This window comes from Lampris incognitus, chromosome 5, assembly GCF_029633865.1.
Source record: "Lampris incognitus isolate fLamInc1 chromosome 5, fLamInc1.hap2, whole genome shotgun sequence".
In the NCBI taxonomy this organism is placed as follows: Eukaryota; Metazoa; Chordata; class Actinopteri; order Lampriformes; family Lampridae; genus Lampris; species Lampris incognitus.
Genome location: NC_079215.1, coordinates 36,775,031 through 36,795,007, shown reverse-complemented (window position 1 = coordinate 36,795,007; position 19,977 = coordinate 36,775,031).

The window sequence follows — 19,977 nt, the reverse complement described above, 5'->3', positions numbered from 1 at the left end:
CGTGCACAAACTTGACATGATCTTGAACTGTCTTTTCACCGAACCCTTTGCACTTGGTGAGAACATGTCCTGTTCTTCTGCATAAAGTGCATAATGGGATGTTACTCTGTGTGTTTGTGGACAGTGTCTTTGCTTGAATGGGTGGGCTATGAAGATGCTTTGGTTTCTCGCTTTCCACACTCTTGAGCCCTTGTATTGAGGATATGGGATTGCAAGCAAGATCTGCTTCTTTTGATAGGAAGTCTACAAACTCTTTGAATGGTGGGTACCCAGCGTTTGCTTGTCTAGCGTCCATCTGAATACAAACAAATCTGGCAATTTCAGTAGGATGTTTTGACTCTCATTGCAGTCATTGAAAACTTTCAATGTATTAATGTGGGGCGTTGCGGCCTCGCAGCTCTTAAGGAAGTCTGCAAATTCTCTTAGTTCTGAACCATCTTTAGAGCTCATTTTTGGCCATCCATGCAGCTTGTCTCTGAAGGACTTCCCAATAATAAATGGGTCTCCGAAACGTCTTTCCAATAACTGACAGGCTGAGTTGTATGCTGCTTCGGTGCCTAGTAGGAAAAACCCTTCAACGACTTTCTTTGCAGCGCCACCTAAGTACTTTCTTAGGTAATACAATTTTTCATTCTTTTGAATGTTTTTCCTGCCGATCAGTGTTTTGAAAGATAGTCGCTAGTCTTTGAATTTCGAAGGCTCTCCAGTGAATAATGCACACTCTGGTGTTGGAAGAGGATTGGCACTTATAGCTTCTGCTAGTATGTTGACCAAATCAGAGCTGTTCTGCACTTGGGGCATGGGCATCAAAGTTGGTGGAGCTTGAGGTACCAGTTGCAGACTTTGGGGACTAGGAGCTTGACTTGTAACTGGTAGAGATTGAGGAATGAATGGGGAACTTGATGCATGGAGGGCTTGGGTTGTGACTGGCAGAGATTGAGGAATAACTGGAGGAATTGTGAGGTTAAGAACTCGAAGTTCTCCTACTGGTTCAACATCATGCAGCAAATCGATTGGTTAAAATGTTTCTTCGACTTGATTGTAGACCTTTACTCGAGCTCTTGCAACGTTCAACTTCTTGACTTCTAGGCGTTTACGCTTTCTACGCTTGTCTTGCATTGCTTGTTGTCTAGCTAGTTTCTCAGATTCAAACTGTGCCAGCCGTTGTTTATCTTCAGCTTCTACCCTTTGAAGTTCTGTTGCTTCCCTTTGTTGTTCATCCAGCACTGCCAAAACTTCCTGGGATGCAGCAGCTTCAGCCGCAGCTTCCTTTCTATTGACTGAGTGGATGCTAGAGTGGGCAGAACCACATTTTGCTCGATGAGACAATGGCCCTGATAAAGAACTTGTTGAGTCTAGGATCGATCCAACAACAGGCCAAGGTTCTTCCTCTTCGATTGGTTAAAATTTTTCTTCGACTTGATTGTAGACCTTTACTCAAGCTCTTGCAGCGTTCAACTTCTTGACTTCTTCTAGGCGTTTATGCTTTCTACGCTTGTCTTGCATTACTTGTTGTCTAGCTAGTTTCTCAGATTCAAACTGTGCCAGCCGTTGTTTATCTTCAGCCTCTACCCTTTGAAGTTCTGTTGCTTCCCTTTGTTGTTCATCCAGCACTGCCAAAATTTCCTGGGATGCAGCAGCTTCAGCTGCAGCTTCCTTTCTATTGACTGAGTGGATGCTAGAGTGGGCAGAACCACATTTTGCTCGATGAGACAATGGCTTTAATAAAGAACTTGCTGAGTCTAGGATCGATCCAACAACAGGCCAAGGTTCTTCCTCTTCATCTGTTGTATGCCCTTCAAGTTGCCTTTCTGCCTTTTGAATAATGAATGCTAAAAGCGATATGCAAGTGTCAACTCTGCGCCGCTGGTCTGGTTCAGGAGTTTGCATTCGACATAACTCTTAATAAATGACCTTTACATCAGAACAGGTGCTTTCCATATTCTCAATCAGCTCATTCAGTTCGTCCTCGGCCTCATCAGTCAATATTTCCTAACCTATTCTTACATGATACCTCCATTTCTCATAGATGATTCTATACCAACGCTGTACACCCTCCAACCTTTCTTCTTGAAGCTCTTTTCCCTTTTCTGTTAGGGTTCGGGTTCTTTCAATTCTAAGTAGCCTTTCCACTTCTTCTGTAGATTTGGTGTCAGTAGCTTCAGGTTGAGCAGGTGGTTTGGCATTTTTACAGCAGGTCTCAGTGCTCGTGTCAGACATCTTAAGATAACTTGAATGGCTATGGAACGTGTGTAACTATTGAGTTTGAATTGGATTTATATTAGGCTATGTGTAAATGTAAGCTACAGTAGGCCTAAATGTGAGTAACTAGGAAGGTTATTAATAACTGTATGAATTCCTTGACAACTGTGTGAAGACTATGTGAGGAGCATAATTTTCTAAATATAGACTTCAATATTGCATCAAGATAACTACTATTATTTAAATTAGCTTGACTTCGAGTTGACTTCAATTTAAAAAAAAAGTTGTGAATTACTTTGGCGCATATATGCAAGTATAAACATTAATTGCAGAGAGAATGTGCTTATTGTCTACCTCATCACCAGTCAAGCCTCCAACTAGGACAGAATTAGGCACTTTAACATTTTCAGATTGAATTACATCCATATTTTAGGCTTTCTTATTACCACAAAATAAACATAGGTAGCTGGTATCAGTTTTCACAGATACAATGCAACAAAGTGTCAAACTGCTCAACTTTCACGTAACAATGAGCTCAAAACCACTCCTGGCTAGCTCGCCAAGTTTTGTGTAGCGCCTCCAGTGCAAACTAGGGGTAGCAGTAAAGGCGCTAACATCTAAGTAGGTTCGGTGAGGGGTTTGCCTTGACTAACTCACGAGAGGAGTTGATGTGTAGTTGAACAGTTGACAATTTTGTTGCCTTACAACAGCAAAATATACACAACGCTGACTTTTACATAAAAGAATTGAAATAAAACAAAATAGAGCTCTTTCAAATAAATAAAATAATAACCAAAGAAAACCACATTCAAATCACAACCCTCAATGAGTGTTAGCAGTTTGAAATGAAAGAAAAATTCAGTTCCTTGTCCTTGAGAGTATGTGTTGGTCCAAGAGTTCAGTTCCTGATCCTGAGTGTACTGAATATACTTCAACGATGACTATTTCTACCCCGGTAGAGGAAATAGGCTAGTGTGTAGGAGTTCTTATCTGGTGTCTGTATGAATGATTCAGGCTTGTCAGACGTTTCCTGGGACAGATCCTACGGTAGGCCACCGCCTCTATGATCGTCCACAGTCTCACTGGGCTGCTCTCGCCATCACAATCTTTCAAATTCTATCAACAACAAAAAAAATCGGAGTTCCAAATACTTAAAACTCGACAGACCTTCGTCTCGTAAGCTCACAGATGAGATTCTGATTATACATAACACTTTGCAGAATTAAAAAATGTCAATACTCTAACTTTCATAGGCTATGTATAATGAAATTCAGTTGTTGGTTCAGGAGCACAATTTCCCGGATGATCACACAAAGAAAAGAGAAAAAAAAAAGAAAGAAGACAACTGCGTGTAGCAGTCTCTACCCTAGCGAGTGGCATAGTGCGCCACTTAAGGAGCGGCATGTCACTACACCTCTAAATCAATGACTATTAATAGCCATATATATATATATATATATATATATATATATATATATATATATATATATATATATATATATATATCCTGTGAGTCAAGTAAATTATTTATGAGACAGTACAAGCCTGTTTCATGCCATAAGCAATCATCAGCTGTCAATAAAGCTACACGGGAAAGAACATGCCATTTACTGTCTCGTCATGCACATTATGTGCACCACGTCTAATGGGGAAGAGAGAGGTGCGACACTGAAAATTTCAAAAAGATCGCTAACGGTCCAATTGGGGGGGGGGTATTTGTCTATTTGCTACAATATATACATACAGCATTGTTTTTTCGAAACCGTCTACGTCAGGGGTTCCCAAACTTTTCCATGCCAAGGACCCCTTAATAGCCGTAGCCTCTTGCTGGGGCCCCCGTATTGCGACATGGCTTAAAAAAAATTACACTGGCAAATATAAAACATCAAACATACAGCTTCTTAATATTTCCTTATTTTTATGAATGCGATATGAATTCAATTTACATTTCAAATAATTTCTCAGTTGTATTATATTCAATATTATTTCTTTTAGTAACCAAACATTCATTGTCATTTGTGCTTTACAATATTCATCAACAGTTCTTTCTTTTAGTATTTTTTTCTTTCTTATTATTCATTTAATTTCCCTAAATTACTATTCAATATTTCTTTCTTTTTTATTGTAAACATTGGACACGTCCTTGCTCTCGTCCAGCTGAAGGGCAAAATACTGGCTGGCTCTCACCTGTTCCAAAAGCTGAACGGACACGTCGTGGGCCATGTCACCTATCCGCCGACTCACGGAATTGTCGGAGTGGTACAGTGTTGATTTTGCTGGCGGCATCCTCACCAAGCAATTCTCTGACAACATCTTTGGTAGCTGATAGAATTAGTTCTTCTCCAGTTGTGTGCGGTTTCTTAGCACGGGCAATGTGGTATGAAGCCAAAAAGGATACATTCAATGCCCGTTCAGAAACCGTAGCTTGCTGCCCGAAAGTAGCCGACTGCCTGGCCAGATGTTGTTCTTTTCGTTTGAGAAATTCTACTGGTTTGTCGGCCTTTGACGGGTGCTTTTGCTTCAAGTGTCGTTCAAGTTTAGACGGCTTCAAACACTCATTCGAGAGGGTATCGAGGCAGAAAACACATTTAGGAATATCATGTCCATTTTTACTTGCGGATGCAAAGCCATACTTTATGTACGCTTGGTCGTATCTTCGCGTTTTAGTTGGCAAGGAGTTCCGTGTTCGTGCATTTTTTGCAGCTGAGCTGCTGCCTCCAATCTGCTCGTTTCTGTCTCCAGTCTGCTCGTCTGACGTTTTTCTCTTCAAAAATGTCTCCATTATTTTAAGCTAGCACCAGGTAACTAGCTAAATTCCACGACCACAGAAAGAAGCTAACGTTCGCTCGCGAGCGCAAGCAGCAGTCGTAAGCTAACTTGTGATTTGATCAACACGCTCGGGCAGCAGTTAGCAGCTAAACGTAATGCTTTGACTGACAGTCAGATAGTTATTTACTGGCTGTGATTGAAAGAAGGGCGGGGCAAAGACCTCATTTCGGTATGGAAGGCTTTATAACAGTTGATATTTTATTTTAAACCGGCACAATAATTTTATGAAATGAATTTGAATTGAAATTTATTTTTTGATATATTTAATTTTATTTTTATTATTAGTTTTTTTTGACTGCATTTTTTATTTTTCTCTCCCGGACCCTCTAGCGCATCCTGGCGGCCTCGGGGGGCCGCGGCCTCCACTTTGAAAACCCGGGGTCTAAGTGCTCAACTAATGAGGAGCGGAATATCAACACATATAGGGAAAAAAAGTTTTAATGCATACGCCCATTTCACGCCGCGGCCATCTTGGATTTTAAAAAAACCAAGCGGTGGGAACTTAGCCACGTCCCCTTCTTACTTCATTGAAAACACTGCTGGAAGCAACATGTCGTACTGCTGTATACCATCCTAAATTCAACTGACACATTAAGATGCCATATGGCTAAATGTTTACTCCTCCTGCTATAATTAGACAGACATTATGTACATAGGCCTACTGTATGCATTGAGCTGCAGAGGTTGCATGTACATTTAACGTTACTGTATGCATTGAGCTGCAGAAGTTGCACCATGTACAGCCAGTTAAATAATATTGGGGTGACCAGTTTCACTGTGACTAAAACATTAGAAGGGAGACAGAAGTTTGACGTTGAAAAATGTTTGCTCCTGTTTGTAGTCGCATTGGTGACTTAATAGCGGAAGAAGATGAAGAGGAACATGAGGGAGATAGGTGAGTTGTTACTGTCAGTACAATACAATTTTTCAAACATGTAGATTACTGCATTGTATAATATATATATTCACTAATTGTAGCATTCCAGCCGGACTTTATTCAGAGGATGCACTCCAATAACGACTGATGGGTCCGTGGTGCGGTATCAGACCATTTATTGCAGCATTTTACTAGTCACACCGTAGACACACCATAGAACCACCGTAAGAGCTGTTCGCCTTCCAGCTAGGTGCTAAATAAATGATGATGATCAATGAATTATAAGTTGTGAATTCGTTCTGTGCATAGCGAACATGACATCGTGTTCAACTTTCAGTTTTATTCTGCCGTTTTCTCGCAGCGGCGCACAGCATCATGGGAGACCAGAGTTTTTCAAATAAAGGTCACATAACAAAAGGAAGTGTAATTCGCTGTTAATATCAATCAGGACTGTACTTTAGGCACCAAATACAAATCAATAATGAGCACCATACAAATGTAGCCCGTGGAATTAGATACCACACAGGACACAATTACTTCCGGGGTTCTTGTAGCTTTAATTTTATTGTTTGAACCTTCGAATGCAGATCGTTTTACTGAGTGCATACATTCCTGTGTCTTTCGAGCAAACAGCTCATAAATGTTCACAGATGTGGCAAGTTTAACAGAAAAGATTTTAAAAAGGGAAATAATAAATACAAAATACGGTGCAAAATACGGCAGTGGACTATGTACGTTAAACAGGGTTTAACAAAGACATGTGGAACTTCCTGAAGATCGCGCAACTTCTCACTCTGTCAGTTACCTTTAAACAGAATTAAAATGCATATAAAACCTTTACATCCCAAATACAATGGCATGGTGTGGCTTTATTCACGCCAACATTACCTTGTCATGCCTGCAATGGCGAACAGCGGTCGATGGCTCGCGCCCAAAATCACCGAACATCAACTCCAGTAGCGTCTAAATCAAACCATCTTGTCAAATTACCGACATACAATATTGTTTGGAATAATGTTACAGGTATATTTCACAAGATATTTACACCTACTTACTACGGAGTCAGAGCACTGTCACACCGCAATCTTCAGGCGCTCCACACAAGAAAAAAAAAAGAATACCCAAGATGCACTTGGATAACTTGCACGGAGTTACAATAAAAGTCCGCCACTGCCACTTACTGGTCAAAACATGCAATGACAACCAAAACTATAAAAATACACTCACAATCTGCCTCACAATTTAAATACATCAAATGACATTTTACATGGCTTGACAGTGTAACAATTACATATATTAACAGTTAAACTATACTAAATTTAAGTGGAAAATCTTTTAACATATTTAACAGATTTACCACCCGGCTACATACTCCCCTGCAAATATAGTCAACGTCCTCGGTGACTACGAAACATGAACTGACTCAAATACTCCCTGCAAGGCCTTTTCAAAGAGAGCAGCACCCAGGCTTGTCAAAACCTTAGAGACCATGTCTGTGCTGACTGAGACTGCATTACAGGCTGACTTTGGCAGATGAAATGGGTTTGAATGAGATCCAGCCATTTCCCGCTTGCTTTTCCTAATGGCAGGTTTAGGTGCATAGGTTCTACGTCCTGCTCCACCAGCATCCTCTGTTAGTGCGGGCCTGTCCCTGTTTTCAATAATGGGCAAGTCACTGTCGCTAACGTTTGGATGCACATCATTAACACATTCTGTTTCTGTGCCACAATTTCTCATATCTGAATAACCTTCCTCAGGTCCTTCACCGTCACTCTCATCTGTGGGTGCTGTCACAGGTAAACTAACACTTTCTGCTGCAAGAGGCAGGTTAGGTACTTGCACAAGCCGGCGAGGGATGACTTCCTCAACAATAACAAAATCAGCCTCAGGTGACTCAGGCTCATCCTCAGCTACAGGCTGTGTAGTGGTCTGTAACCTAGTTCTAGTTCTTGGTTTGGGAACTGGTTTCGCACAAGGTCGCAACTCTGACCTATGAACTCTTTTAATGGGACCTCCCTCAAAAGGTTCAACAGTGTGTGTGGTACCCTGGATGTCAACTACCTTGTAGACTGTTGAGGTCCATGTGTCCTGAATCTTATGTCTACCTGGGGGTCTGTGACGTAGGAAAACCAACTGACCAATGTCCACAGGAGGACAATACACCTTCTCATTTTGCAGTGAGATCCTCTCAGCTGCCTTCTGCTCTGAGTACTCTCTGGCTCTCTCATGTGCCTGTTGGAGTCTCTCCTGATGAACAGACAACCAATCCTGTTTCCTGTCTGACACACACTCACGCCCTAATAAAGCATCTACTGGGAGATGTGGCTGTACCCCGAAAAGCAAATAATAAGGCGAGTACCCTGTGGTGGAATGAGGAGTGACATTATAGGCATATACTACTTCAGACAGATGCTCTGGCCAACGCTTTTTTTTCTCTGGTGGGAGTGTCCTTAACAAGTCATGGAGTGTGCGATTGTATCTTTCACACTGACCGTTTCCCTGTGGCCTGTAGGGAGTTGTCCGTGTCTTTTTAACCCCATAGAGTTTGCACAGCTCTGCTATAATTTCACTCTCGAAATTTCGACCTTGGTCTGAGTGCAGTCTCTCTGGGACCCCATATTTCATGAACCACTCCCTGAGCAAAACTTTAGCTGTAGTGTCAGCCTTCTGGTCTTTGGTAGCATACGCTTGTGTGAACTTTGTAAACACATCGGTCACAACAAGGACATTTTCACGGCCATCTGAAGCTGCCTCCAACACTGTAAAATCAACAGCCACCACTTCTAGAGGTCGGGAGGCCAGGAATGCCTGAACTGGAGCATGGATTTTTGGCTGAGGCATCTTGGTCAAAATGCACCGCTCGCAGTTTTTAACCCAGCTTTCCACATCCTCGCATAGCCCTACCCAAAAACACCTCCCTCTTAGCAAGTTTACAGTGCGCTCTATGCCCTGATGTCCCATGTTGTTATGTACATTTTCTAGAACTTGGTCCCTCAAACAACTAGGCACGAGTAACTGCCACACTTCTCCATGACGTGGGTCTGTGATAACCCTGTACAACAACCCTTCTCGTTGTTGTATGCATCTCCATTGTTTCAACAATCTTTTCACTTGACTAGACAGGGCTGCTCTCTCTCTGGGACATGGCCTCCTCCCCCGATCCCAAAATGCCCTAAACTCTTTTAGGGTGGGGTCACCGGCCTGAAAACCTACCAGCTCCTCTCTGGTATAACCTGGCAGTGTGGGGGTGTTGCCCTGTTTAGTACCTGTCTCACCAGACCTCGACTCCCCAGCACGGATCTGTCTCACTTTGTAACACTCCAGACCTCTAGAGACAAGACCAGGATCCAGAACTGTTCCTCGCTCAATCAGGTTACACACAGTGATACAGTCGTCAAAATCCGAGTCAGGGTCTGTTTCAGGCTCCCCTGCAAACTCCTGCCTAGAGAGAGCATCTGCGGCGGCATTACTGCAACCAGGACGGTACTTAACCTCGAAATCAAAAACAGACAGTTGCGCTACCCACCTCTGCTCTATAGCACCTAACTTGGCTGTCTTGAGGTGGCAGAGGGGATTGTTATCAGTCAGGACAACAAACTTTGAACCAAGCAAGTAGCCCCTGAATTTTTCAGCAACTGCCCATTTTAAGGCAAGCAGCTCCAACTTCATGCTACTATAATTTCGGTCATTCTTCTCAGCCTGGCGTAGTCTGCGGCTAGCATATGCTAGGACACGTCTGGTGTCACCTTGCTGCTGACACAATACAGTGCCTAATCCATGCTGACTAGCATCTGTCTCAACTACAAATGGTTGTGTGAAGTCGGCAAAACCCAAAATGGGAGCAGAGGTAAGTTTTTCCTTTAACTGCTCAAAGGAAGAGTCACACTCTGGTGTCCACATATTACAAAACTGGTGACCTACTTTCCCTGTTTTTTTCACACCTGAACATTTGTTGACTAGGTCATGCAGTGGCCCGGCAATCTGTGAGAAGCCTCGAATGAATCTCCTGTAGTAACTACAGAAACCCAAGAACGACTGCAGCTCTTTGGCAGTGGTTGGGACCTTCCAGTTCTTAACAGCAGAGACCTTGGAGGGGTCAGTTCCTATACCTTCTGCTGACACCTGATGACCCAAAAACTTTACTGACTGTTGTAGAAAAGCACACTTCTGCAACTTCACCTTAAGGCCCGTCTCTGCCAGTCTCTTAAACACAGTCTCAAGTCTCTCCAAATGCTGCTCAAATGTCTCTGAAAAAACCAAGATGTCATCTAGGTAGACCAGGAGTATCTGAAAAATGAGATCATTCATAGTAACTTGCATAAGTCTCTGAAATGTAGCTGGACCGTTACAAACACCAAAAGGCATTCTCACGTACTCATACAGACCAAACGGTGTAGTAAATGCAGTCTTAGTCCGATCTCTCTCATGCATAGCTACCTGGTGGTATCCGCTCGCCAGATCTATGGTCGAAAAGAACTTTGCCCCTCTCAGCGCATCAAAACTCTCATCAATTCTCGGGAGCGGGAATGCATCACGTCTTGTCTTTGAGTTGAGTTTCCTGTAATCAACACATAGCCTCAGACTACCATCTGCCTTTCTCACTAGTACTATAGGCGAAGCATAAGCACTAGAGCTTTCTTGAATGACCCCTTTTTTAAGCAGCTTGCCAATGTGTTCCCTGACTTCACTGTACTGTGTGGGTGGGATTCGTCTGTATGGCTGTGTTACAGGTATGTCATCTGTCAGATGGATCTCATGTTGTACTTTGTCAGTGTGGCCTAGATCTTCATCTTCTGTTGCAAACACAAAAGAGTACTTCTCCAGTAACAAAGTCAGCTGTGCTTGCTGTTCTGGGCTACCACAAAAATTGAGCTTGCCGAGAATTTCCTGCACATCTGTCGGTGTTTCGGGGTGTTCACTGATACTCACTTGTTCAGTGTCTGCTGAGATTCTCTGGAACTGTACCTCACAAAGCTCATCACTTTTCACACAGTCTACCTGAGTCAAAACCCCTAGCCTAGTCCGTGGCCCTAGCCAGATATCTTCATCAGACAAGTTCATGACTCGGACTGGAAAAATGTGATTGCCCGATGAAACCAAAGTAGGCACAACAACCAAACCTCCAGGAACGGGGACACCCACAGACTCCAGCAACAAAAAAGAACCATCCTCACTCACGGTCCTGAGTCCCCTAGCCATAACTGTAGCAGCAGATGAAGCAGGTATATGGACTACATCCTTACCAGCTACCCTAGCGAAAGAGAGTCTGTCTGTTGCATGTACTGCATGAAGATGATTAAAAGCCTCTCTCCAGTTTGAGTCAAACCTCTCCTGCAGTGTGGTGTCAAACTCAGTGTGTACTAGCTCTCTGCATTTTTTGACAATGTTCATCCCTATTAGACCTGGAACAGAGGAAGAGTGTTCAGAATCTTTAACTATCAGAAAACCTCGCTCTGGGATAGTCAGACCCATGGCTTCTACATCAAGCTCCACATAGCCCATATAGGGTATGTCTAATCCATTAGCTGCAGTGATCTTTAACCACTCAAATGCCGGGTGAATGTCTTCACCTTTCACTGACAGGTGTTCCCTGAAAAAACTCTCAGAAATTGTACTGACCTGGCTACCAGTGTCAAGTAAGCAGGACACTGTAACACCTCGTAGTTTCACCTCAACAGTTTTACATTCTCCGACTGCACGCTCTAAGATCCTGCTTCTGTCTGGAGTCTCTTTTGGTGAGCCAGCTTCCTCCCCTCGAGTTGTGTGGCTCATGACAACTGAGGGTGCGAGTTTTCCTGCACTACATAAGAACTAGGTGTTGCGTCCCCTTGACCCCCTCTGGCCTGTGAGCATTTTCTTGCAATGTGACCTATGCCTCTACACTTGAAACAGATAGGCTGACCATCTGGTGTGAACTTTGGCTGGGGTCTAGGTCGTGGCTTGGGCTCTAGGAATGTCTGTTGAGTGCTGCGCTTACTCAGTTCACCTACAGCAAAGGCTAGATCAGCGAGTGTTTTGCCTAACTCTGCTAGCTGTTTTTCTTGATGGGCTACTGCTCTCCGAACATCATTTAATGCAATACCTTGGTCATTGTTTGTTTTAATAATAGGGCACTGGGTTTCTGGAACCTCTGATGTAACTTGGTTGCTCTTTATGACCCTGGGACGATGAGACCTGCTGTCCTCCATCTCCCACAGGAGGGCCTCGTTCCTCACATCTAGAAGACTGCTCTCTGGTTTGTCCCTAACCATTTTCCTGAGTTCACGCCTGAGTGCTGCTTCTCTTAAACCCTCAATAAACCGGTCTCTGAGCACAGTTTTCTCATTAGGTATTACATCTGTGGACTGTTTCACAACAGAGCTCAAAATCTGGGATAGTGCATGGGAGTAGTCACGGAGGTCTTCTCCATCAGTTTGGTTACGGTTGTAAAAGGTCTGCAAAAGCTGTGTGGAACTGCGCTTTTCCCCAAATGCATTGCTCAGGTAAGAGTATAAATCACTGGGCCCCACTGACTGACCCCTCATGCATAGTCGCACCTCTTCCAATGCAGGGCCATGCAATAGAGATAGTATATAGTCACATTGTTCTTCTGTTGTTTGCTCTCTGTATCTTAAAACCCTTTCAACCTCTTCAATAAACTCTTCGACAGATCTCCTGTCTGTACCACACTCCCCACTAAATGCTTGGATCTGGCGTTCTCTTGGAACGTAGATGTATGAACGTGTGGGTGCACTGTTATCACTTGCTCTCTGAGCCCTTGCTTCACCATTTAACCTGGTGAGCTCATCTCGCAGTCTGGCAAGCTCTTGCATTGTGGTCTGCATTTCTTTTGTAGCACCTTCACCTATACCCATTATGCCACCTGAGGTGTGGCCATTATCATTACGTGAACTCCCTTCATCACCAGAATCACTAGACATAATGATATATTAATCTTTACTCAGTCCAGTATAAATGAGGATATTTAGTTCAAAACCTGGTTCAAGGATACTACAAGGACAGTCTTTAACTTGGAGCCTTGCTGGATCTTGGTCTTTGTAGCTGAAGTTAGCGCTGGAGTCCTCTGCGCTGGTACGGCTGAGTCGTGTGAAACAGGAAGCACCAGAACCTCTTAGATGCCCTCACGTCGTCTCTCGCTGGTCACCACCTCCACAGCAGGATGGCTTCAGACTCAACACCAACGGACGTCACCAGCAATCTTCACCACTGCCGTATTTTTTTTTTAAGTAAAAATAAGCCACTCTGTTGCCAATTTAAAAAAAAAATGTTTTAGCTACACCCCACTCCTGGTACCAAAATTATATAGCCCGTGGAATTAGATACCACACAGGACACAATTACTTCCGGGGTTCTTGTAGCTTTAATTTTATTGTTTGAACCTTCGAATGCAGATCGTTTTACTGAGTGCATACATTCCTGTGTCTTTCGAGCAAACAGCTCATAAATGTTCACAGATGTGGCAAGTTTAACAGAAAAGATTTTAAAAAGGGAAATAATAAATACAAAATACGGTGCAAAATACGGCAGTGGACTATGTACGTTAAACAGGGTTTAACAAAGACATGTGGAACTTCCTGAAGATCGCGCAACTTCTCACTCTGTCAGTTACCTTTAAACAGAATTAAAATGCATATAAAACCTTTACATCCCAAATACAATGGCATGGTGTGGCTTTATTCACGCCAACATTACCTTGTCATGCCTGCAATGGCGAACAGCGGTCGATGGCTCGCGCCCAAAATCACCGAACATCAACTCCAGTAGCGTCTAAATCAAACCATCTTGTCAAATTACCGACATACAATATTGTTTGGAATAATGTTACAGGTATATTTCACAAGATATTTACACCTACTTACTACGGAGTCAGAGCACTGTCACACCGCAATCTTCAGGCGCTCCACACAAGAAAAAAAAGAAAGAATACCCAAGATGCACTTGGATAACTTGCACGGAGTTACAATAAAAGTCCGCCACTGCCACTTACTGGTCAAAACATGCAATGACAACCAAAACTATAAAAATACACTCACAATCTGCCTCACAATTTAAATACATCAAATGACATTTTACATGGCTTGACAGTGTAACAATTACATATATTAACAGTTAAACTATACTAAATTTAAGTGGAAAATCTTTTAACATATTTAACAGATTTACCACCCGGCTACACAAATCAATAATAATAAAAAATGTTATGACAAAAGTATATGGGTCATTTACACTCCCACCAAATCATTAATGTTTCGAATATAGAAAATCAAGCATAAACAAAAACAAATGATTTCTCAACTCAAAATGACCATAAACCATAAGTATCGTGGGAAAGGAGTGTCAAGTATTTTAAAACAAAAAAAACGCATCTCAAGAGATGCAAGGCATGTGTTAGTTAGTAACTAACTAGTCACTATCTAGTAACAAGACCAGTTTTTGAACTGGCCCTTCAAGCACTGTCTGCTTGGATCGGAGAAGTGGTGTAACTCCTGTCTGGTGACCCTCCCAAAGTTTGCAGGTGCATAGCTCCGGGGAATGTCTATCTTCTCCATGTTGGTAAGGTCATTTTTCCATCTCTCCCACCGTGGGCGAAGTTCATCATTCAGAGGATCATCCCAACCCCTTCCATGTCTGCACATTTCCTGCAGTACTCCCTTTCCGATGAGCAAGAATGGTGCGACAAACCCTAGGGGGTCATACAAGGAGGCAACCGTAGGCAGTATACCTCGGCGTTTTGCAGGTTGATCCTTGAGATTGACGTTGAACTTCAAGCAGTCTGACTCGATGTGCCATTGGATCCCCAACGCTCTTTCTGAAGGTAGGTCATCCAAGGTAAGGTTAAGATCTTTGATTTCTGATGCACGTTCAGATGACGGTATGCTTTCTATTACAGCTCTGTCGTTGGACACAAATTTGTGGAGTCTAAGGCCACCCAGGGCACAAAGTTCTCTGGCTTCTCGAGCGAGCTGAATAGCCTTCTCTGTACTGTCCATACTTGCGACACCGTCATCGACATAAAAGTCTCTCAGAATGAACTGTGAACCTAGGGGGTATAGGTCTCTGTTCTCAGTAGCCAGGTACTTCAAGCCGTAGTTTGCGCAACCAGGCAATGAGGCAGCACCGAAGATATGCACCCTCATTCGGTACTCTTGAGGTTGCATGCTGAGATCTCCTTTCTTCCACCACAGGAAGCGCAGGTAATCCTGATCCGTCTCGCTCACGTGGAATTGGTGAAACATCTTTTCTATGTCGCACATCAACGCAGTAGAATGCAGTCGGAAGCGAAGGAGAACACCATTGAGATTGTTCATCAAGTCGGGTCCGGTGAGCAGATGATCGTTTAGACTGGTTCCCTTGTATTTGGCAGAGCAGTCGAATACCACGCGCAGTTTGTCTGGCTTCTTGGCGTGGTAGACATCATGATGAGGTATGTACCATTTTTCTCCTTCCTTCCCATCATCATGTACATCCTCTGCGTCACCCTTTTCTATGACATCCTCCATGAACTTGATGTACTGTTCTTTGTATCTTTCATCCTTTGACAGCTTCCTCTTCAGATGGCTGAGACGAACGATGGCAAGCTGTTTGTTGTCAGGTAGGTTGGGTCTCTCCTTAAAAGGTAAGGGCATTTCGTAGTGACCTTGACTGTTCTTCTGGGTGCCGTTTTTGAGTTTGTCCAGGAACAAGATATCTCCCTGGGACACCGTCTTTTCATTCTCCTTGGCATCTTTGAAGTCGGACTCCAGAATGCGAATAGCATCTGCAGGGGTGACTGGCGGGAGCTCCTTCACAGCTACCCGGAAACACTGTCTCGCCACGCTTGGAGTGTCAAGGCACGGTGAAGAGCAACCCACGATGCTCCATCCAAGGTCGGTTCGGATTGCGTAAGGCTCTTCATTTCCTCCTGCTATTACGTCTCTTGGTGCCATTGCCCTCGCACAGTTGTATCCTATTAAAAGACCAATATCACAATCTTGCAGCGGTGGAATCTCGTCTATGACTGCGGAGAGATGATTCCATTGTCTGGCTGTTTCACTTGTAGGAATGTGGGCGCGGTTCACCGGTATACCGTCCTTAGCGTAGGCAGGAGGAATGTCGATGTGGAGGGAAGATCTGTAACCGCGCACACGAAGCCCCGAGACTCGTTGGCTTTTCACGATGGTGTCACGTCCTATCATTGTCGTTAACTTCAGTTTCACTGGACAGGACTCTGCCTTTAGAGCGCTGCTCACTTCCTGGTCGACGAATGTGGCGTCACTCTGTGTATCCAGCAGGGCGAAGACAAGTTTTTCTGTTCCTGAGTTGTTCTTGGACGACACCCATACGGGCACAATCATCGATGTGTTGGTAGACTGTCCAGTCGTGACGGCATGTGACATTGCAGTCGCGGCAGCTTCTGATTCATTAGCGTTGCTTGGGGGAGTGTTTTCCCGAGCTGCAGACGGTTCCCTTTTCACGTGGTTGTCATTGTGAAGACAGGTGGGGTGTTTGCCTTTGCAGGTGTTGCAGGTATGTCTATGTCGACAGTCCTTCGCGCTATGGCCGGGTTTGGTGCAGCCATAGCAGAGCTTGTTCTCTTTCACGAATTCTCTTCTCTCCTCCAGAGTCTTGGCGATGAACTTGGGACATGCATGTAGCCCGTGTTGACTGTCTTGGCAGAACACACAGGGGGTTTTTTCCGCTGGCTGTTTTTTGCTTGTCACTGTCCGTTACAGTTTGTGTACTCAGAACACTCGCCTTGTTCCTCTTAGGGTCCCTGTTATTCAGTTTTGCTGTGCTAGACTCGGAGTTGCGTAAGGCATAAGGTAAGGTGATCGGATTGCATGCGATCGCTGCCTCCTTTGCCATGAAGGTGGTGAAGTCCTTGAAGCTGGGGAATTCTTGATTCCTGTCCAAGGCTTCCGTAGCCTTCCTGTTCCATCGAGATGCTGCCCAGTCTGGCAGTTTGTGGACCAGCTTCATGTTCTCTTCACAGTCGTTCAATATTTCGAGGCTCTTCACATGAGACATTGCATCTTGGCAGGCGTTCAAGAAGTCGGAAAAGTCTCTAAGTCCCTCTGCATCCCTTGGTTGGATTTTTGGCCACTTTGTGAGCCTGTCTCTGAAGGCTCTCTGTATGACGAAGGCCTGTCCGTATCGGTGATTCAGTTTGCTCCATGCATCCTTGTAGGACTCGCCATCGTTTCTGTAGAAGGTCCCTTCCAGTGTCTTACGAGCTGGGCCGCCTACATATTTCCTCAAGTAGTAAAGCTTGTCTGCTGAGGAGATGGCCTTTGAGTCAATGAGTGACATGAATGAAGTTCTCCACTCAATGAACTGAATGGGGTCGCAATTAAATGCCGATGGCTCTGGCACTGGAAGTCTATTCAGGGCTATACTATCTTGGAGGGCCCGGGCGAGGGACGACACGTTTACATCAGGTGACGATGCCGTTATATTGAGGGTTTGGTTGCTGGTAGCTGGGGAGCCGTGAAGATTTCTTTCAGGATCATTAGAGTGGACACTGCCGCCCTGTGATGTTCCCTGGTTATAGGCTTGAAGTCTGGCCCGTGCAGCCCTTAAGTCCTTTTCTGCCTGTAGACGTTCAAGAGCGCGTTTTTCAACTTCAAGCTGCCATCTTTGTTGCTCCTCTAGCGTCCTTCGTTGCTCCTCTAGTGTCCTTTGTTGCTCCTCCAAACGTTGTATCTTCTCCCTTTGCTTATCTTCTTCAAGCAACCCTTAGAACTCCGCTTCCTTTGCTGCAAGCTCTGCTGCCGCGTCCACACGTTTGACTGTTAAAGTGCTGCCTTCTTGGCTGTGGATTGACTTTGACACTCTTCAGACAGTGGCTCCATAGATTGAGCGCGCATAGCCGCCCTTGAGTAGCTCCTTGAGACGTCGTTGTGCTTGTTCTGCATCAAAATCTAAATCGATGTCTACAATCCTCTCGTAGGCGATTTTCTTAATCTCTGTTGTAGCTGCCTCACATGCATCAACACGGCTTCTCATTTCAGCTGAGGGTGTGAAGTGACCTCGTATGTCATTATAGGTGTTCAACACAGCCTCTTTATCCTTCTCCAAAGTATCAAGCAGAGATGCCAGCTCAGTTTCTTTGAGGTCTTTCTTTAGCCGTTCTCTTGACTCACGAGCTCGACTCTTCCATTTTTCGTACGCTGAGAGGAGCTTTCTCTCCTTCTTCCTCTCCTCCTCTTGTTGCAGTTCAAGCATTTTAGGAGTCGAGATCTTCACTCGAGTCGAGCGTCGGAGGCTATCCCCATGTTGTTCTTCAAGTTGACTTTGGAGGCTACTTAGTGTTTCTTCCTTAGTTTGAATTTCCTTCTCTAAGTGTTCTATCTCGGTAGTCTCTAGCGTTTCGTTGAGAGCCTCTTGTAGTTTACTAATTTTAAGCTGTAGTCTATTTATCTGATTCTCTAGCTCTGACTGTGGGGCAGGATTCTCTGTTTCGGTCATATTCAATTCTGCCATGATAAATGTGATGTAATGAATTGTTTTCCTTTACTATAGACTACCCGAAGAGAGGAGCAGAGAACCTGGTATAGCTACAGACTGCTTAGAGGACTACAGCCTATTACTGTAGGCTGACTCTTATATTACTGACGGCAAGGTTATAATATCAATCTCTCCACTGAATACAACATTCAGTTACCATTCAGACTGTATAAATCATGCATTAAAATTTTTCCCCTTTTTTTTACAGTCAACAGGAAGGATGATCAGTAAATGGATAGTAATAATAATTACAGTCAATAAACAAAGTCACTTGATTCACTTGTTACTTTGTGTGAACTTATTTGTTCTATAAAGTCCCATCAGCTTCACATTGAGAAACATCAAATTCAATAAATGTCCATTGTTGTTGATGTCTTTTTCTTCTTAAACCTTTTCTTCTCAAACCACATGTTTATCAATGTTCTCAGTGAAGATGAATTGTTCCTTATCAGTCAATGAAATGTTCCATACCTTTGTCTGACCGTCGCACCAAACCTTTAGCCAGCTGCCTAATGACCGTAAAGTCTCTTTGACTAGAAGACCCATAGAATGGCGCCGAGTTGCTCGACAAAGTGTCCGTTGTCAGCAACACCAGACGTAGTAGCAACTTGGCCCCGTGATTCGTCGTCGTAGACCTCTCGGTGCAGCGTGGCGGCAGGGTTGATGAAGGGGTTAGCTCTTACTGTAGCATTCCAGCCGGACTTTATTCAGACGATGCACTCCAATAACGACTGATGGGTCCGTGGTGCGGTATCAGACCATTTATTGCAGCATTTTACTAGTCACACCGTAGACACACCATAGAACCACCGTAAGAGCTGTTCGCCTTCCAGCTAGGTGCTAAATAAATGATGATGATCAATGAATTATAAGTTGTGAAATCGTTCTGTGCATAGCGAACATGACCATCGCGTTCAACTTTCAGTTTTGTTCTGCCGTTTTCTCGCAGCGGCGCACAGCATCATGGGAGACCAGAGTTTTTCAAATAAAGGTCACATAACAAAAGAAAGTGTAATTCGCTGTTAATATCAGTCAGGACTGTACTTTAGGCACCAAATACAAATCAATAATGAGCACCATACAAATCAATAATAATAAAAAATATTATGACAAAAGTATATGGGTCATTTACACTAATCTTTCAATAGTGGATAGCTCTGTTCTGACACATCATCTTGATAACAGGAAAATGTGTGGCTTTATATTGCTTCCCACATGCATGGCATATCCTCATGTGTCCAGTGAGGTTTGGGCAACTCTACCTGATCATGACTACGACGTGAAGCCCCTTTCTGTGGAAGACCAGCTTGACGCAGTAAAGAAACGCATCGCTTTCCTGGAGGATGAAAATAAAAAGCTGAAAAGTGAGCGTTTTGGTCTAGAACGCTTCCAGTGTGCGCCCAATCTGATCAGGTTTTACACTGGTTTTAAGGATTATCACACCCTCAAAGCACTCTTCCTAGCTTTACGGCCTACTGCAGAGTCCATGGTGCGATGGACTCAAATGCAAAGGAACAGTCATAACCTAGAACACATTTCTGTGTCTGGCTTCCATGCAGAGCATTTATCGCTGATTGATCAGT